General features: G+C 40.4%; 2 pseudogenes across 2 annotated transcripts; one reads left to right on the plus strand and one right to left on the minus strand.

Annotated features, from left to right (window-relative positions):
* Positions 1-1,199: 1,199 nt before the first annotated feature.
* LOC128930474 (RNA binding protein fox-1 homolog 2 pseudogene) lies at positions 1,200-2,696 on the minus strand (annotated as a pseudogene). Its single transcript, XR_013531311.1, has one exon. The product of XR_013531311.1 is annotated as an RNA binding protein fox-1 homolog 2 pseudogene (transcript).
* Positions 2,093-20,958, plus strand: LOC100411869 (NADH dehydrogenase [ubiquinone] 1 beta subcomplex subunit 6 pseudogene; annotated as a pseudogene). The gene has a single exon (XR_013531324.1). The product of XR_013531324.1 is annotated as an NADH dehydrogenase [ubiquinone] 1 beta subcomplex subunit 6 pseudogene (transcript).
* Positions 20,959-21,625: the final 667 nt, after the last annotated feature.

A 21,625-nucleotide genomic window follows, 5' to 3' on the forward strand; every position in this document is an offset into this window, starting at 1 on the left:
TTAATCTTTCTGTGCCTGGCTTATCTCAACATAACGCTCCCCAGCTTAATCCATGTGATTAAAAATAGAATTTTTTTAGGCCAAGTGTGGTGGCTCACACCATAATTTTAGCATTATGCAAGGCCAAGGCAGGTATATTGCTTGAGCCCAGGGGTTTGAGACCAGCCTGGGCAACATGGAGAAATCCTATTTCTACTAAAAATACAACAGAAAATTAGCTGGGCATCGTGGTGCACAGCTGTAATCCCAGCTACTCTGAATTCTGGGGCATGAGAATCCCTTGAACCAGGGATATGGAAGTTGCAGTGAGCTTGACTACAACACATTCTGGGTGATAGAGTGAGATTCGGTATGAAAAAAATAATTTTTTTAAGTAATAGTATTTCATTGTCTTTATATCTACCACATTGTCTTTATTTACTCATTAGATGTTGAACTATTGATTCTATATTTTGGTTATTGTGAGGAGTGCTGCAAATAACAGAAGTGTAAATGTTTCTTCTGATTTCATTTGTTTTGGATATATACAAAATAGTGCAACAGCTGTATTACCCGGTAGTTTGATTTTAAGTTTTATTGAGAAATCTCTGTTTTTTTCTTTCTTTAATTTTTTTTTATTGCATGTTTTGTTTTTCACAATGGCCATCTTCATTTACATTCAAACCAACAGTGTGCACGCATTCCCTTCTCATCTTTACCAACATTTTCTTCTTTTTCTTTTTTTTTTTTTTTTTTTGAGAGGAAAGCGCCTTTTTAATTCCCCTGCTTTATAAGCACAAATTCCTATCTATCAGCATGTGGATTCCAGCCACGGCCAACCAGAATTGCCTGTCAAAGACCAGAAACTCAGAAGACTAGAAGAATATCCTGTTGCAGAAATATCTCTTCCACTTCTGCTTGTCCCCCAGCCATTCAGCACCAGATACACTTTGGTAATTCTGTCTGCTGATTTCTGATCAGATGCATTTATCAGCTCCTAATGTCTCTCCTTCCTCTTTGACTGCCTCTTCCATGATTGACAGAATAAGCTAAGCACGGACATACAGACATGGAAATGCATTATTATTATTTTTTTTTACCACAGTTTAAAGAAAAAAGAAAAGAAAAAAATGCACAATCTTTGAAACAAAAGAATTAAAGGCAGAAATTTAAAGGAAAAATACATATTCAAAGAACATAGTGAGGTATAAAAAGTATTCTTTCTTTTTTTGTGTGTTTTTTTGTTTGTTTGTTTTTCCTCTTCATCTTGCTATAGAGTTCTTCTACTAGTAAATATTGCAATAGCCAGGCCTCATGAACTGGGGGGTTGTCCCATTTGCAGGGGTCTCACGTCACTTCAGTAGGGGGCAAATCGGCTGTAGCCACCTCGGTATAAACTCGCCACAGCGCCAACTCCATAGCTAGCGGCAGGGGCAAGGGCATGGTAGGGGTCGGCTGTGTACACCCTGCCATAACCGTCGCTGTAAGCTGCGGCAGCGGCTGCAGCAGCGGTGGCTGCGGTTGCAGTAGCAGGCTGTGCATATCTGTAGGCTGCATATCCACCATAGAGGTCAGCACCGTAAAATCCGTCCTGATAAACCACACCTGGATAGGCGGGGATGGCTGTTGGAGGCACCGCTCGGACTGCACCATATACTGTCCGCCCTCTGACCCTCAAATGGGCTCCTCTGAAAGCGGCTGCCGTGGTGGCTGCAGTAGGGTAAGGGAAGCCAGGAATGATTAAAGGAATGTAAGTGTTGATACCCCCTCTTCCTGACAGGGGCACTGCTGCATCATTGCCTAGAGATACATCTGCTTGAAAGCTGGATGCTGCATATAACTCTGGACCATATACAGCTCCAACTACTGGGCTTAATTTCCAACCATTTGCATATGGCGTGACCATCTTCTTATTGGTCATTACACGTGCTGTAGCATTATTTACCTCGATTTTACGGCCCTCTACCACGGTGCCGTGTAATTTCTCCCTGGCCCTGTCTGCATCAGCACTATTCTCGAAAGTTACGAACCCGAATCCCTTAGAGCCTCGTTCATTAAAGATTATTTCTACATCTAGGATTTTGCCAAACTGCCCAAACATCTGCCGGAGGTCAGGGTCCCGGAAGCGGAAAGGAATATTAGAGACATGCAGCCGTTTCGGGGTAGATTTACTCTCTGAATTTTCACTACTTTGTGTCTGTGACTGCTGGCCATCCGTCTGTGCTCCACCTTCTGTCGTAAGAGATCCATTTTGTGTGCTGGGTGAGTTGCTGCTCTGCTCCCCATGGGCTTGCGTACTTCCATAGAGTGTCAGGTCATGCTCACCGGTCTGGCCGGCATAGTCTTGAGTGTGTGGCACCCCATATTCTGTGGGAATTCCATTCTGCGGAGGTGGTGGAAATGGGATGGTAGTAAAAGGCTGAACCATCGCGTCAGGAGTTGTTGTTGGCTCCTGGTTACCCTGAGTTACCATTTTCTTTTTCTCCATAAACCAAACGAATAGATGATAAACGCTTCAAAGCAGCCGGGCAGGGGCACACCTCCACAGCTTTCTTTTCCACCCCCTTCCCCCGCAATCTAGCTATTTGAGGGTGGGTAATTGATCTCCCTTTATACCGTTTTCCTTCCTTTTTCTTTCTAATGTTTCTTCCTTTCTTTTCTCTTCCTCTCTGCCAGTCTCTCCCCCTCCTTCTTTCTCCAGCTCCCTCCCATATCTCAGGCAGATCTCTTTTTCTTTTTAATAAGAGTCATTCTAACAAGAGTGAGTTGATGTCTCATAGTATTTTTGGCTTGGCTCTCCCTGATCATAATTGACAGTGGGCATATTTAAATATATCTATTGGCCATATGTATATCTTTTCTTGAAAAATATTTAAGCCTTTTGCTCATGTTAATAGTTATTTGTTTTTGTTGTAGTCAATAGAGTCTCATATATTATGAAACATTTTTGATATTAACTCCTTGTTACATGTTTAATTTGCAAATATTTTCTCTCTCATTTTTTAATTGTCTCATTCTGTTGATTGTATCAGATTCTGTGCAGCAGCTTTTTAATCTGAAGTAATCTGACTCATCTATTTTTCCTTTTATTTCATAAGATTTTGAGGTTTAAAAAAAAAAACTGGCCGGTGACTGGTGGTTCACATCTGTAATCACAGCACTAAGGCAGATGGATCACCTGAGGCCAGAGTTCAAAACCAGCCTGGCCAACATGGTGAAACCCCATCTCTGCTAAAAATATGAAAATTAGCTGGGTATGGTGGTGCAGCCTCTAATCCCAGCTACTCGGGAGGCTGAGATGAGAGAATCATTTGAGGCCTGGGTGGGGGGTGGGCACAAGTTGCAGTGAGCTGAGATCACACCATTGCACTCTAGCCTGGCTGGTTGATAGGGTAACACTGTCTCAAAAAAATTACAACTTGTCTAAACTAATAAATATAGTCAATAAATTAGCAATTATAAAATTAACATGCAAGTATAAGTTATGATTCCATACACTTAAACTATCTGATGCAATAGAAAAAAATACAATAGCATTAAAATAACGAATTTCTAAAGACAAATTTTACCAAGGAGGTATAAAGTTATGCAATTAAACATATAAAATAACAAAGAAGTTAGAGAAACACAAATAAATTTAAAAATATATCTATTAATCAAAAGAATAACTATTGTTAAAGTGCCATATTATCTAGAGTAATCTATAGATTTAATAAACTTCCCATCAGAATTCCAGCGGCATTTTTTCACAGTAATGGAAAATACAATTTTAAAATGTACAGGAAACCACAATAAACTTTGAATAGGCAAAGCAATATTGAGGAAAAAGAATAAAGCAGAGGAACATACTTTGTAATTTCAGACTGTATTTCAAGACCATAGTAATAAAAACAGGATGGAATATACAGAAAAATTAACCAAAAACCAATGAAACAGAAACCACTACTCTCACATATTTCAGACACGATGCAGAGATAACTAAAAAAAAATAAAGTTTCTCAAAATTATGCAGATATTTGTGTGTCCCCAAAACCATGGAAAAGCAATCAGATTGTGCAGTCTCATATATGCCATAAAGAGGACTTCGGCTCTCACTGTAAACTTGAAGGAAGATCATCCAAGGAAAAGTAGAATCCTTAGAGAATTCAAAAGCATAAGACAAACATGCCCCTATGTGAGAGAAAAATTTAAAAAAAAAAAGAAAAAAGAAAAGAAACCTCAAGCTTCCCAGAAACTATTTGCTTTGGAACACAGCTTTTCAAATTACATTTTAAAGACTGGCTTTCTTTTTGACCTTTGGACCACTCATTGGTGAAATCTGTTTTATTACTTTGATCTACCTGAGGGTTTGGCTACCATCTCATGCCTCTTCATATTCCAGGGCTCTTTACCTTGCTCCAAACAGGTGATCAGGTCTCGGTTAGTGAGAACAACACCTGCTTTATTAAAAATAACATAAATCATTCTCATGTTCTCCAGTTAGTAACCTACTACTGTGCTCATTCAAAAGAATGTGGTAGAATACCCTAGGAAGGGCCAGGCATGGTGGCTCATGCCCACAATCTCAGCACCTGGGAGACAGAGATGGGTGGATCACTTGAGGTCAGGAGTTGAGGCCAGCCCGACCAACATGGTGAAACCCTATCTCTACTAAAAATACAAAAATTAGCCAGGCATGGTGGCACACACCTATAGTCCCAGTTACTTGGGAGGCTGAGGCAGGAGAATTGCATGAACCAGGGAGGCAGAGATTGCAGTGAGCCAAGATTGTGCCACTGCACCCCAGCCTAGGTGACAGAGTAAGACTCCATCTCAAAAAAGAATATCCTAGAAAGGTAATCCCAAAATACAAATTGATGAAAGAAATTTCTAAATATTTAGAAAATATTTTAAATTTGTAGGTCCTTAATTTTACTACCCAGTACTCATGAATCAAAGATTGGTGGTGGCAAATAGATTTTCTGATATGGGCAACATATTTTATGCCTGTAAATTTCTGGAATTGCCACTAATCTAGAGTGAAGGATACAGACCAGCTCAGAAATGTGGAAAGTTCAGATCGAGATGAAACATCTTGAAGAAATTCTTTTCTGCACAGACATATTCTCAAGATTTTCTTGAAAAGATGAATTAGAAATTCATTTATGCAAATAAATTACCAAAAATCGTTATACATAAAAAGAGAAATGAAAGTTTTAGGGTGTATTTGAAATTGTGTTATTAAAGTTATTCTCACCCAAGAAGGCCAGGTTTCTGTAGTTCTCTAACTTCACTTTTCTATACAAATCCTGCTGAGCAGTGTCCAGGCATTGCCACTCCTCCAGAGAGAATTCTATGGCCACACCCCTAAATGTCAATAGCCTCTGAAACACACACACACACGAGAGAAAGAGAGACATACATATATTTACCAAGTTGCCATGGGCAAAATTTATCATTTAAATTAAGGTGAAATAAGAGTAAAAAGAATTGGTGCTGACTTATAGGAATGACTGAAATTAACCAATAATTTTCAACACAGACATATTCTCTAATGTATTCTCTGACTCAGAGAGAAGAGAATAGCATAAGATCCACAACAGGCCAGGCACAGTGGTGCACACCTGTAATCCCAGCACTTTGGGAGGCCGAGATGGGTAGATTACCTGAGGTCAGGAGTTCAAGACCAGCCTGACCAATATGGAGAAACCTCATCTCTACTAAAAATACAAAATTAGCCAGGCATGGTGGCACATGCCTGTAATCCCAGCTACTTGGAAGGCTGAGGCAGTAGAATCGCTTAAAGCCCAGAGTTGAAGGTTGCAGTGAGCCAAGATCATGCCACTGCACTGTAAACTGGGTAACAGAGCGAGACTCCATCTCAAATAAATAAATAAATAAATAAACAAACTTTCACAACACCAGTGTATGTAAGATATTTTCTGGATAACAAAGTATAAAACTAAGGGCATAAACACAAACATAAATTTTTAAGTGCTATATTTACAACATAAAGAATAAGATATGTTTTTAAGACAAAAAGACATGTTGAATTAGAAGGTACCTCTCAAATTAAAATGTGTACAATAAACTGAAGATGTTGTTGTGCAGGTTTTTATTTTTCAGAAGATCTGCAATAAAGTCTGAGTGTTTGGATTTCTAACAAGGTCACCAGTAACATCAATGTTTTTGGCCCAAAAAGACTATTTTATCAAACATGTAGTAAGTGGAAGAGTTTGTATTTTACCCAGTTTTTTGGCCTGTAAACAACGATAAGGGCCTCCACCCCGCCCCGCCCCCCGCCTTTTTGTGTGTGTGTGTGTGACAAAGTCTTGCTCAGCCACCCAGGCTGGAGTGCAGTGGCACAATCTTGGCTCACTGCAACCATCATCTCCTGGGTTCAAGTGATTCCCTTCTAAGTAGCTGGGATTACAGGCACCTGCCATCATGCCTGGCTAATTTTTGCATTTTGGTAAAGATGGGGTTTCACCATGTTGGCCAGGCTGGTCTTGAACTCTTGACCTTAGGTCATATGCCTGCCTCAGCCTCCCAAAGTGCTGGGATTACATGTGTGAGCCACTGTGCCCAGCCGAGCCTTCCTTTTCCAAAGACAGATATAAGCAAACTAAACCAAAGAAGAAGGGCTACTGCCAGATTCAACATCATGATTTATGCACATCAGCTGCATAAATATACTGTATAATAAAGAGAAAAATAATTCCACAGTAAAAACAAAAAGTCAGAGCTCTTTATCCAAGTAAATCATTAACATCAACTGCACTAGAACAAATTTTTATGATGTGCTGATGCACACAGAAGAACATACCATCACTGCCAAAATATCGCCCCTCAAAAAGTAAATTATAGTCTGAATTTAACCATACAGGAACAACAACCTAATTCGAAGTTCAAGATACAGACAACCCCTATGTTCTGTAATTTTTAATAATGATTTTTTTTTCCTAGTAGAACAGGTAGGAAATACTGCTAAAAATTCTTTTCTTTTTTTTTTTTTTTTGAGATCGAGTTTTACTCTTGTTGCCCAGGCTGGAATGCAATGGCACAATCTCGGCTCACCACATTTACCTCCCAGGTGCAAGTGATTCTCCTGACTCAGCCCCCTAAGTAGCTGGGATTACAGGCAGTGCCACCATGCCCAGCTAATTTTGTATTTTTAGTAGAGATGGGGTTTCTCCATCTTGGTCAGGCTGGTCTTGAACTCCCAACCTCAGGTGATCTGACTACCTCGGCCTCCCAAAGTGCTGGATTACAGGTGTGAGCCACTGCACCTGGCCCAATAATGATTTTAAGTAATCTTTCTTTATCACTCTAGAGAGCAGGTATCTCTTAATTTATTTCAGAACTTTCAGGGTAATAAGTGCCATTCTGTTTAAATAAGCATTTTCTTAATCCTGTTCTGCATAGAGATAATAGAGAACATAGATTGAACCTCAACATTAAAATATCTTTCAGTAAAGACGTTCTTTATCTTTACTAAAAATCCCAGCTTTCCCCCACTAGAAATCTTGAGTATGGACATATTCAGCAGCTACCAAGGGAACATTTTAAATATTGCAGATAATAAATTCATGGTAGGTATTCTGTATGAAATATAAGAAACCATGTTGTAGAGAATGTAGAGAAGACTCTGGGATATAGAAAAGGAATATTTTGCAGAGATCCTTGGCAAGCACAAAAATTTTAAAAAATAGTTAAAACAAACTCATCAGGGGTCAGCATAGACATGGTTCAGGGCTGAGTCTCACAACATTGCCCTTATTGCAGATCCCAGTCACAAACTCGATAGGCCCATCTATGCTTCTGAGGTGCTGTTTAAGAACTGGGGACTCCCACAACCTTTCTCGAGTTCAATAATTTGATGGAGCTACTCATAGAGCTCAGCAAAACACTGTAGTTGTGTTTACCAGTTTATTATAAAAGATACAACCCAGGAAAAGTCAAACAGAAGAAATGTATAGAAGAAAAAAAAAAAGAGGTATGGCCGGGCGCAGTGGCTCAAGCCTGTAATCCCAGCACTTTGGGAGGCCAAGGCGGGTGGAACACGAGGTCAAGAGATCAAGACCATCCTGGTCAACATGGTGAAACCCCGTCTCTACTAAAAATACAAAACATTAGCTGGGCATGGTGGCGCGTGCCTGTAATCCCAGCTACTCAGGAGGCTGAGGCAGGAGAATTGCCTGAACCCAGGGGGCAGAGGTTGCAATGAGCCGAGATTGCGCCATTGCACTCCAGCCTGGGCAACAAGAGCGAAACTCCATCTCAAAAAAGAAAAAAGAGGTAGGGAAAGATGAAGCATATAGATAATCCTGGTAAATAGCTGTGATTAATACAATTCTTCATCCTTTGTCTTCTCCAGAAACAAGTTTATGGAAAGAAACACCCTTCCATTGTAACTTAGATGGTGCTCTCTTTTCTTATTTATCACATAGCCAGAAACAGACTGTCAGACATGTATTGAACTAGAGCAACTCCAGTTTGAATAGGGGCTGAGTAAAATAAGGCTGAGACTCCTAGGCTGCATTCCCAGATGGTCAGGCATTCTAAGTCACAGGATGAGACAGGAGGTCAGCACAAGATACAAGACATAAAGACCTGGCTGATAACACAGCTTGCAGTAAAGAAGCGGGATAAAACCCACCAACACCAGCATGGTGATGAGAGTGTCCTCTGGTCATCCTCACTGCTACATGCCCACCGGTGCCAGGACAGTTTACAAATGCCATGGCAACAACAGGAAGTTACACCATAATGGTCTAAAAAAGAGAGTCATAAGTAATTTACCTCTTGTTTAGCATATAATTAAAACTAGCCATAAAAATGGGCAACCAGACTGTGGAGGAAGCCATTCTTTTATTTCTTTACTTTCTTAATGAATTTGCTTTCACTTTATTCTATAGACTCACCCTGAGTTCTTTCTTGAGTGAAATCCAAGAACTCCATCTTGGTATTTGGATTGGGACTTCTTTCTAGTAACATTTTCCTGGCAACCACAAAGGGACTATACTGAAGAGACCTCTGACCCAAAGGGAAATTACTTGTGCTGACTTTGGGTGAGTGGGATGCATATACTTCGGTAAAGCAGGAGATTGGGTTAGAAGCCCAATTTAGGGGAGTTACAGTCTCTCCTAAAATAGAGTGGATTAAAGGTTCCTTTTAATAAAAGGCAAGGATGCTTGATTGAACTTGGATTCGATGTCCAACTTAGGAAGGTTATGGTACTTCTTAAGATTTAGAAGCTTAGACACCCCTCTCAGTAAAGTGCCTCTCAGCTAAGAACTGGTTTGGAACTATGGGATGTTAATTGCTATTCTCTTTAGATAACTGTCTTATGCTCTTTGTTGCTAGTTATGGGTGACAGAATTAGGCCTCTACAAGACTATGAAACATGGGGAGTTTTTTCCTCTTTAAAAGGGAAAACTTGAGAGCTGATAGAACTCCTGAAAAATATACTTTTGCTATTGACAAGCGGCCACCTGAACTTTTCATTGTCCCTTCAATTGGTGGGTCTTTCTCTGGCCTCCCTGAGCTCTTTGCTTTCCCAGTCCTCCCACAGTCAATGCTTTTTCCTCTCCTTTTCCTTTATTATCTTTCCCATTACTCAGGATGACCATCTTGCCCAGAGACCGTAAGTTGAAACTCCTGATCAGAGGTTGAATTAAAGACGAGAGGGCCCAGCTGGAGGCACGTTTGAGGCTTACCAGTTTGATATTGATTGCTAAGTAGAGAGGCTAATGTCTATATTTTGTCACACATATTTTGCTCTGGCAAAAATGAAATAAGATAATTTTCCTTTGTGTTGTGGCTTGGCCCACAGGGCTGTGGTGCAGCCAACCATGTCACTAGAGCCACTCAGGGACAGGGAATTCAGAAGCTTGGCATGCTTGCAAAAGCATAAAAATTTCTTTTCTTTTCTTTTGTTTTTCTGAGATGGAGTCTCATTTTATCACCCAGGCTGGAGTACAAAGCTATGATTTAGGTTCACTGAAACATCTGTCTCCCAGGTTCAAGCAATTCTCCTGTCTCAGCCTCCCAAGTAGCTGGAATTACAGGTGTCTACCACCTGTCTCAGCCTCCCAAGTAGCTGGAATTACAGGTGTCTACCACCATGCCCAGCTAATTTTTGTATTTTTAGTAGAGACAGGATTTTTTCATGTTGGCCAGGCTGGTCTTGAACTCCTGATCTTAAGTGATCTGCCCACCTCAGCATCCTAGAGTGAGTGCTGGGATTACAGGTATGAGCCACCATGCGTGACCAAACATGTGCAAATTTTACCAATCAGACTTCTGGCTTCTCTCTCTATATGCAACCTGCTTGAATAATTGGTAAAAATTACTGTGTATTTCCTCTGTGAAGTTTTTTGTTTTAAGATGGAGTCTTGCTCTGTTGCACAGGCTGGAGTGCAGAGGCACGATCTTGGCTCACCACAACCTCTACCTGCCAGATTCAAGTGATTCTCCTACCTCAGCCTCCCAAGTAACTGGGACTAGAGGCACGCACCACCATGCCCAGCTAATTTTTTTATTTTTAGTAGAGACGGGTTTCACTATGTTGGCCAGGCTGGTCTCAAATTCCTGACCTCGTCATCTGCCTGCCTCGGCCTCCCAAAGTGCTGAGATTACAGGTGTGAACCACTGTGCCCAGCCTCTCTCTGTGAAGTTTTAACTGGAACATGCATTTGTGGGGCTAGTCTTAAGCCGTAACAAATCTGTTGTGCTTCATGTTCTAAATGTCTTTCTGTATTGTTCCATTATTAAGAGGGGTACCTTAGAATAGAATGCTGGTATAGGACCCCATAAGCCTGCTGTTTAAGACGGCCCAGGAAACTGATCACTCATGTCCTTGGAATCTTGACTCTATAATCATGTTACAGTATTTTCTCTTGATCTCCACCATCACAGTGATGGCCCGGCTTCAGGGTTCAATTCCCGGCTTACAGAACGAGTAGTTTCTTGTTTATTTTCGTGATATTTTAACATTTTGTTGATTCTATTCCTCTCCAGGAGCTGTCTTGAATTTTCCTTTCTCAGAAAACCTTTGAAGTTACTTTTGGCAAAGTTCAAAAGACAGATAATGGCTGTTTGGCCTGACTAATGTCTGGTCGTAAGTACTTTAAACATCCTTTTTTTTTAGACAGTGTTTTACTCTGTTGCTCAGGCTAGAGTGCAATGATGCCATCTCAGCTCACTGCAAACTCTGCCTCCCAGGTTCAAGTTAATTCTCTGCCTCAGCCTCCAGAGCAGCTGAGATTCCAGGCACACACACCAAGCCTGGATAATTTTTATATTTTTATTACAGAGGTGTTTCACCATGTTGCCCAGGTTGGTCTGGATTTCCTTTTTTTTTTTTTTTTTGAGATGGAGTTTTGCTCTTGTTACCCAGGCTGGAGTGCAACGGTGCGATCTCGGCTCACCGCAACCTCTGCCTCCTGGGTTCAGGCAATTCTCCTGCCTCAGCCTCCTGAGTAGCTGGGATTACAGGCACCTGCCACCATGCCCAGCTAATTTTTTGTATTTTTAGTAAAGACGGGATTTCACCATGTTGACCAGGATGGTCTCGATCTTTTGACCTCGTGATCTACCCACCTCGGCCTCCCGGTCTGGATCTCCTGACCTCGTGAACCACCCACCTCAGCCTTCCAAAGTGCTGGGATTACAGGTGTGAGCCACTGTGCCTGGCCAATACTTTAAACTTTCTAAAAGAGCACTATGGTGAAAAGTCAGCTTAACTAACAGCAGATATTCAAGCTCTAAGAGTCTGGGACTCTTTGGGAAAAATAGAAGGTACCACAGACCCTGTTTTGGAAAACACCCCTTTTTCCTCACAAAACCCCAGGAATTGAAAGTGGATAGATCTCTCTCAAAATGAGGTTCTATTCTCTTTTGCATTGCATTATCTGATATTTTTGGCTTTGTGAGTTATCAGAAATTTCATATTATGAAAAAACTTTGGTATGTAATAACAAGGTAAGAAATATGCCTTTGAGAATGGCTAATAGCAGTTATAGGGAAATAATCAGTTCTTCACGTTTGGCTCAAAGAAGCATACTCTTGACTGCCTAGGAAATAGGGAGATGTAACCCCCCCCCATACCCCCAGTGAGAATTAAGACTTCCATGGGGATAAACTGATTCTCCTTTTTTTTTTTTTTTTTTTTTTAGACGGAGTTTCCTCTTGCTACCCAGGCTGGAGTGCAATGGCGCGATCTCGGCTCACCGCAACCTCCGCCTCCTGGGTTCAGGCAATTCTCTTGCCTCAGCCTCCTGAGTAGCTGGGATTACAGGCACGCGCCACCATGCCCAGCTAATTTTTTGTATCTTTAGTAGAGACGGGGTTTCACCATGTTGACCAGGATGGTCTTGGTCTCTTGACCTTGTGATTCACCCGCCTCGGCCTCCCAAAGTGCTGGGATTACAAGCTTGAGCCACCACGCCCGGCCTGATTCTCTCTTTTTTAGATCCAAGATCTGATGTAAAAATGAGACCCTTGGCTGGGAGTGGTGGCTCATGCCTGTAATCTGAGCACTTTGGGATGCCAAGGAAGGTGGATCATGAGGTCAGAAACTTGAGACCAGCCTGGCCAACATGGTGAAACCCTGTCTCTACTAAAAATACAAAAATTAGACCAGGCATGATGGCTCATATTTGTAGTCCCAGCACTTTGGGAGGCTAAGGTGGGCAGATCACCTGAGGTCAGGAGTTTGAAACCAGCCTGGCCAACAGAGCAAAATCCCTTCTGTACTAAAAACATAAAAATTAGTCCAGTGCAGTGGTGGGTGTCTGCAATTCCAGCTATGGGGAGGCTGAGGCAGGAGAATCATTTGAACCCGGGAGGCCAAGATTGCACTAAGCCAAGATCACGCCATTGCACTCCAGCCTGGGCAACACCGCGAGACTCCATCTCAAAAAAAAAAAAAATTAGCCTGGCATGGTGGCACTCACATGTAGTCTCAGCTACTTGGGAGACTGAGGCAGGAAAATTGCTTGAACCCAGGAGGCAGAGATTGCAGTGAGCCAAGATCATGCCACTGCACTCCAGCCTGGGCGACAGAGTAAGACTCTGTCTCAAAAATAATAATGATAATAAATAACATAAAATAAAAATAATCCCACCTACAATAACTGTAGTAACTATATTTAAAAATAAACATACGCAAAAGGGTGAAACAGCTTACATTATAATCTAAAGAACATCAAGTAAAAAATTAAATAATATACAAGTGGAAAAATATTACTTCAGTTATGATTTGGTATTATTAATATTTTAAAATATGTTTTACACAAAATGACCTACAGATATAATATAACCTCTATCAAAATACCAGTGACATACTTCATAGAAGTTTTAAAAAATATATCTAAAATTTTTATGGTACCACAAAAGACCCTGGATACCTAAGCAATCAAGCAAGAAAAGAAAAGCTGAAGGTATCACACTGACTTTGAAACCTACTACAAAACAATAGTAAGCCAAGCAGTATGATCCTTAAATAAAAACAAAGACATAGGTCAATGGAGCAGAAAAGACAGATCAGAAATATATCCATGTATTTACAGTTAACTGATTTTGAATATAGGTGACAGTTTTATAGAAAAGGAACAGTATCTTTAATAAATGGTGTTGAGAAAACTTTATGGCCACATGCAGAGCAATGAAATGAGATCCCTAGTTAACACCACATACAAAAGTCAACTCAAAATAAATTAGAAACTTAGATGTAAGATTTAAATCCCTAAACTAATAGAAAAAAATAGAGGGAGAGCACCATAACATTGCTCTGGGCAGTGACTTTTTTGCTTTAACCTCAAAATTCCAGAAAACCAAAGGAAAAATAGATGAGTCCGATTACTTCAAATTAAAAAGCTACTGCACAAAATCTGCTACAATCAACAGGATGAGACAACTAAAAATGGTAAAAAATATGTGCAAATCACACATGTAACAAAAGGTTATTGACAAAATAAAATCAGCAGTTCAGCAACTAATGAATAAATAAAGGAAATGTGGTAGATAGGCATAAGTAACAAGACCTTAGTTCAAGGGTGCGCTGTGTCCTTTTGTCTTCATACCAGCAGTGACATGATGGGGTACACTCTGGATGAGAAACTGTGGCTGCAGCAGCTGCAAGCACTGAGAAGGCAACGGCTAAAGGACCAGGAACTGAGCCCTTGGGAGCCGGGGCTGCCTCCAGAGAAGATGTGGCCTATGGAGAAATTCTGGAATAAGTTTTTGGTGAATAAGTTCCCTTGGCGGAACATGGTCTATAAGGTATATGGCAAGAGTATGTTTATTTTTACTCATGTACTTATACCTGTCTGGATTGTTCATTATTACATGAAATATCTTGTGGCTATGAATTCATATGCCATCGTTCAATTGAAGGCCAGATATTCCCAGGTGATACAATTGTGGAGACTGGAGAAGTAATTCAACCTATGAAAGAATTTCCTGATCAACATCATTAAAGATTATGTAAAAATTTAAAAGGCTCTGGGGGCCACGTTGGCACCGGCCAGTTGTCCTGGTGCTTGAGGAGGCAAGGCCATGAGTTCAAGGCCAACATGAGCAACGTTACAAGCTCTAATTGATTAACAAAAAAAAAAAAAAAAAAAAATTGAAAAGGCTCATGAGCCTAAGTTTGTTCCTACATAACCATATTTACTGAATTTTCTGGAACAGTAATTTAATAAACGTTAATCTCAGAAATTGTCATATTCCTTTTCAAGCATTGTACAATTTGAGACTGAGTAATTTAACAATAAATAAAAACTGGATATGCTAAACAAAACAAAAAAGGAAAATGTGGTAGATATACACTATGGAATAGTATTCATCTAAAAAATTCTATTATTTTCTTTTTTTTAAATTGTACTTTAGGTTCTGGAGTACATGTGCAGACCACACAGGACTGTAGCATAAATACACACATGGCAATCTGGTTTGCTGCCTCCATCCCCCTGTCACCTACATTTGGCATTTCTCCCCATGTTATCCCTCCCCGACCTCCCCACCCCCCCACCCCCACACTCCCCCACCACTGTCCCTTCCTTGACCACACCCAACAGACCTCAGCAGTGTGTGATGCTCCCCTCCCTGTGTCCCTGTGTTTTCATTGTTCAACATCCGCCTATGATTGAGAACATGCAGTGTTTGATTTGCTGTTCTTGTGTCAGTTTGGTGAGAATGATGGTTTCCAAATCCATCCATGTCACTACAAAGGACATGAACTCATCATTTTTTATGGCTGCATAGTATTCCATGGGGTACATGTGCCACATTTTCCTTGTCCAGTCTATCATCAATGGGCATTTGGGTTGGTTCCCGGCCTTTACTATTGTAAACAGTGCTTCTATGAACATACATGTGCATGTGTCTTTATAATAGAATGATTTGTAATCCTTTGGGTATATGCCCAGTAATGGGATTGCTGGGTCAAATGGAATATCTATTTCTAGGTCCTTGAGGAAGTGCCACACTATCTTCCACAATGGTTGAACTAGTTTACACTCCCACCAACAGTGTAAAAGTGTTCCTTTCTCTTCACATTCTCTCCAGTGTCTGTTGTCTCCAGATTTTGTAAAGATCACCATTCTGACTGGCATGAGGTGGTATCTCAATTTGGTTTTGATTTGCATTTCCCTAATAATCAGTGATGATTAGCATTTTTTCAAATGTTTGTTGGCCTCATATATGTCTTCTTTTGAAAAGTGTCTGTTCATATCCTTTACCCCCTTTTGGATGGGTTTGGTTTTCTTCTTGTAAATTTGTTTTAGTTCTTTGTAGATTCTGGATATTAGTCCTTTGTCAGATGGGTAGATTGCAAAAATTTTTTCCCATTCTGTTGGTTGCTGGTTCACTCTAATGATTGTTTCTTTTGGTGTACAGAAGCTCTGGAGGTTAATTAGATCCCATTTGTATAATTTGGCTTTTGTTGCCAATGCTTTTGGTGTTTTAGTCATGAGGTCCTTGCCTAATGGTTTTGCCTAGGTTTTCTTCTAGGGTTTTATGGTGTTAGGTCTTATGTTTAAGTCTTTAATCCATCTGGAGTTAATTTTAGTGTAATGACAGGAAGGGGTCCAGTTTCTGCTTTCTGCACATTGCTAGCCAGTTTTCCCAACACCATTTATTAAACAAGGAATCCTTTCCCCATTGCTTGTTTTTGTCAGGTTTGTCAAATATCAGATGGTTGTAGATGTGTGGCATTGCCTCTGAGGCCTCTGTTCTGTTCCATTGGTCTCTATTTCTGTTTTGATACCAGTATCATGCTGTTTTGATTATGGTAGCCTTGTAGTATAGTTTGAAATCAGGTAGCGTGATGCCTCTGGCTTTGTTCTTTTTGCTTAGGACTGTCTTGGCTATGCGGGCTCTCCTTTGGTTCCATATGAAGTTTAAGGTGGTTTTTTCCAGTTCTGTGAAGAAGGTCATTGGTAGCTTGATGGGGATAGCATTGAATCTATAAATTACTTTGGGCAGTATGGCCATTTTCATGATATTGATTCTTCCTAACCATGAGCATGGAATGTTTCTCCATCTGTTTCCTCCCTTATTCCATTGAGCAGTGGTTTGTCATTCTCCTTGAAGAGGTCTTTTACGTTCCTTGTTAGTTGCATTTCTAGGTATTTTCTTTTCTTTTCAGCAATTGTGAATGGGAGTTTGCTCATGATTTGGCTGTCTGTTAGTTTGCTACTGGTGTATAGAAATGCTTGTGATTTCTGCACATTGATTTTGGATCCTGAGACTTTGCTGAAGTTAGTTATTAGTTTAAGGAGATTTTGGGCTGAGATGATACAATCTTCTAAATATACAATCATGTCATCTGCAAATAGAGACAATTTGACTTCCTCCTTTCCTAACTGAATACCCTTTATTTCTTTTTCTTGACTAATTGCTCTGGCTACAACTTCCAATACTATATTGAATAAGAGTGGTGAGAGAAGGCATTTTTGTCTAGTGCCAGATTTCAAAGGGAATGCTTCCAGTTTTTGCCCATTTGGTATGATATTGGCTGTAGGTTTGTCATAAATAGCCTTGATCATTTTGAGATATCTTCCTTCGATATGTAGTGTATTCTGTTTATGTGGTGAATTATGCTTATAGATTTGCGTATGTTGAACCAATCTTGCATCCCCAGGATAAAACCTACTTGATCATGATGGATAAGCTTTTTGATGTGCTATTGCAATTGGTCTGCCAGTATTTATTGAAGATTTCTGCATCGATGTTCATCACAGATATTGGCCTGAAGTTTTCATTTTTTGATGAATCTCTGCCAGGTTTTGGTATCAGGATGATGTTGGTCTCATAAAATGATTTGGGAAAAAAATCCCTCTTTTTGTATTGTTTGGAATAGTTTCAGAAGGAATGGTAACAACTCCTTTTTGTACATCTGGTAGAATTCAGCTGTGAATACGTCTGGACCTGAACTTTTTTTGGTTGCCAGGCTATTAATTGCTGCCTCAACTTCAGCCCTTGTTATTAAGGTTTCAACTTCTTCCTGGTTCAGGCTTGGGAGGGTGCAAGTGTCCAGGAATTTATCCATTTCTTCCAGGTTCACTGGTTTATGTGCATAGTTGTTTGTAGTAATCTCTGAGGGTAGTTTGCATTTCTGTGGAATCCTTTTTTCATTTTTTATTGAATCTATTTGATTCTTCACTCTTTTTTTTTTATTAATGGCTAGTAGTCTGTCTATTTTGTTGATCTTTTCAAAAAACCACCTCCTGGATTTATTGATTTTTTGACAGGTTTTTTATATCTCTGTCTCCTTCAGTTCTGCTCTGATCTTAGTTATTTCCTGTCTTCTGCTAGCTTTTGAGTTTTTGATCTTGCTCCTTTAGCTCTTTCAATTTTGATGATATGGTGTTGATTTTTCGATCTCTCCTTGCTTCTCTGGTGGGCATTTATTGCTATAAATTTCCCTCTAGATACTGTTTTAAATGTGTCCCAGAGATTCTCATACATTGTGTCTTTGTTCTCGCTGGTTTCAAAAAACACCATTATTTCTGCCTTCATTTCATTGTTTACCCAGTTGACATTCAGAAGCAGGTTCTTCAGTTTCCATGAAGTTGTGCAGTCCTGAGTTAGTTTCTTAATTCTGAGTTCTAATTTGATTGCCCTGTGGTCTGAGAGACTGTTATGATTTCTGTTCTTTTGCATTTGCTGAAGTGATTTACTTCTGATTACATGGTCAATTTTAGAGTAAGTGCAATGTGATGCTGAGAAGAATGTATATTCTGTGGATTTGGGGAGGAGATTTCTGTAGATGTCTATTAGGTCTACTTGGTCCAGGTCTGAGTTCAAGTCCTGGATATCGTTGTTCATTTTCTGTCTCATTGATCTAATATTGACAGTGGAGTGATAAGGTCTCCCACTTTTATTGTGTGGGAGTCTAAGTCTCATTGTAGGTCATTAAGAACTTGCTTTATGTACCTGGGTGCTCCTGTATTGGGTGCATATATATTTAGGATCATTAGCTCTTCTTGAGGCATTGATCCTTTTACCATTATGTAATGCCCTTCTTTGTCTCTTTTGATCTTTGTTGGTTTAAAGTTAATTTTATCAGAGACAAGGATTGCAACTCCTGCTTTTTTTGTCCTCTATTTTCTTGATGAATCTTCCTCCATCCCTTTATTTTTCGCCTATTTGTGTCCTTGCATGTGAGATGGGTTTCCTGAATACAGCACACCAATGGGTCTTTACTTTTTGTCCAATTTGCCACTCTGTGTCTTTTGACTGGGGCATTTAGCCCATTTACATTTAAGGTTAATATTGTTGTGTTTGAATTTGACACTGCCATTTTGATGCTAGGTGGATGTTTTGCCTGTTAGTTGACATATTTTCTTCATTGTGTCAATGATCTTTACCATTTGGTACATTTTTGGAGTGGCTGGTACTGGTTGTTCCTTCCTTGTTGAGTGCTTCTTTCAGGAGCTCTTGTAAGGCAGGCCTGGTGGTGATGAAATCTCTCAGCAATTCCTTGTCTATAAAGGATTTTATTTCTCCTTCACTTATGAAGCTTAATTTGGCTGGATGTGAAATTCTAGGTTGAAAGTTCTTTTCTTTTAGGATGTTGAATATTGGTCCTCACTCTCTTCTGGCTTGTAGGGTTTCTGCGGAGAGATCTGCTGTAAGTCTGATGGGCTTCTCTTTGTGGGTAACCCGATCTTTCTCTCTGGCTGCTCTTAGCATTTTTTCCTTCATTTCAACCCTGGTGAATCTGACGATTATGTGTCTTGGGGTTGCTCTTCTTGAGGAATATCTTTGTGGTGTTCTCTGTATTTCCTGGACTTGAACGTTGGCCTACTTTGCTAGGTTGGGGAAGTTCTCCTGGATAATATCCTGAAGAGTATTTTCCAGCATGGATTCATTCCCTCCATCACATTAAGGTAACCTACCAAACGTAGATTAGGTCTTTTCACATAATCCCATATTTCTTGGAGACTTTGTTCATTTATTTTCACTCTTTTTTCTCTATTCTTGAATTCTCATTTTATTTGTTTGAGTTGATCTTCAATCTTTATATCCTTTCTTCTGCTTGGTCGATCTGGCTATTGAAACTTGTGTATGCTTTGTGAAGTTCTCGTGCTGTTTTTTTCAGCTCCATCAAATCATTTATATTCTTCTTTAAGCTGTTTATTATAGTTAGCATCTCATCTAACATTTTTTCTATGATCTTAGTTTCTGACCAAGGTGAAACCCCATCTCTTAAAAAAAAAAAAAGAGGTTTGGAAAGATTGAATTATAAAAAATTAATAAAAATAACATTAATGCAGGAAAGAGAAGCAGAAATTAAATTTTTATTTTATAATCAAACTTCCCTGTGTCCTTCTCCCTCCTGTGGAATTGTATCCTGCTTTGCAAGTTTTATAAATTTATAGAGTCTTGTATTCCTGTTCACTATACCTGATAACTGTAAGATTCTGTAACACAATGAAGGTCCTTTGCATTGGGTTAGCACATGTTCTTTTAGCTCTGAGAAGTTTGTTATTACCCACCTTCTGAAGCCTGTTTCTGTCAATTCATCAAATTCATTCTCAATCCATCTTTGATCCCTAGCTGGTGAGGGGTTGTGATCCATTGAAGGAGGAGAGACATTCTGGTTTTTGGTGTTTTCTTCCTTTTTGCTCTGGTTTCTTCCCATATTAGTGGCTTTATCTACCTGTGATCTTTGTAGTTGGTAACTTTCAGATGGGGTCTCTGAGTGGACGTCCTTTTTGTTGATGTTGAAGCTATTTCTTTCTTAGTTTTCCTTCTAACAGTTAGGCCCCTCTGCTGCAGGGCTGCTGGAGGTCCATTCCAGACCCTACTTGCCTGGGGATCACCCAAGGGGGCTAAAGAACCGTAAGGGTTGCTGCCGGTTTTTTATTCTGTTATCTTTGTTCCAGAAGGGCACCTGCCAGATGTTGGCCTGAGCTCTCCTTTATGAGGGTCTCTTTGGTTGGGGAGCTGCTTGAGGAGACAGTCTGTCCCTTATAGGAGCTCAAGTGCTGTGCTGGGAGCTCCACTGCTCCATGCAGAGCTGCTGGGCAGGTACCTTTAAGTCTGCTGCAGCTGAACTCATTACCAACTCTTTTTCCAGGTGCTCTGACCTAGGAAGGTCGGCTTTATTTATAAGTTCCTGACATGTTGCTGCCTTTTTTCAGAGATGCCCTGCCCTGAACGGAGTAGTCTAGACACAGTTGGCCAAAAAAGGTTTCGCTGAGCTGCTGCAGGCTCTGCCCAGCTGCTGTGTGAACTGCCTCAGTGGATGCACTTCCCCCCACTGAGCTGGACTGTCTTGGTTCCAGCTGTGCTTGCTGTGAAACTCTCAATACAGAGTGTTTCAGATTGCTTGTTTTGTGGGGGTGGTACTTGCCAAGCCAGATCACCTGGCTCCCTGTCTCAGCCTCCTCCCTTTCAGTTGAATGGGCAGCTCTGTCTCCCAGGTATTCCAGGTGCCTGTTGAAATGGCTGCCCAGATTTGTGTGAGTTTCTGTGTACCTACCCGCAGCACCAGCCATGCTGAAAACTCATGGTGCTTTTCAGCCTGGGAATCTTCTGGTCTCTGGGCAGTGAAAACTTGTTTGAAAATACGGTGAGCATTCATCCTCTGTGTTGTTCTTGCTGGGAACTGCACTCCGGAGCTGTTATTCTTCAGCCATCTTGGATTGCCCCCCACAAAATTCTATTATTTTCATTCACATGGATTAAACTGGAAGACATTAGTTGAAATTAGCCAGGCACAGAAAAATGAATATTTCATGATTTCATTTACACATAGACTTTAAATAACTTAATCTCATCAAAGTAGAAAGTAAAATGGTGAGGCCAGGTGCAGTGGCTCACACTTGTAATCCCAGCACTTTGGGAGGCCAAGGTTGGTCAATCATGAGGTCAGGAGCTCCAGACCGGCCTGGCCAAGAGAGTAAAACCCTGACTCTACTAAAAATACAAAAATTAGCTGGGTGTGTTCACAGGTGCCTATAATCCCAGCTATTTGGGAGGCTGAGGTAGGGGAATTGCTTGAACCCAGGAGGTGGAGGTTACAGTGAGCCAAGATCATGTCACTGCACTCTAGCCTGGGTGACAGAGTATAACTTCATCTTGGGAAGAAAAAAGGAAAAGAAAAATGGTGACCACCAGATGCCAAGATATTCAGAAAAAGAGAAGTTGG

Source organism: Callithrix jacchus, chromosome 22 (genome assembly GCF_049354715.1).
Source record: "Callithrix jacchus isolate 240 chromosome 22, calJac240_pri, whole genome shotgun sequence".
In the NCBI taxonomy this organism is placed as follows: domain Eukaryota; kingdom Metazoa; phylum Chordata; class Mammalia; order Primates; family Cebidae; genus Callithrix; species Callithrix jacchus.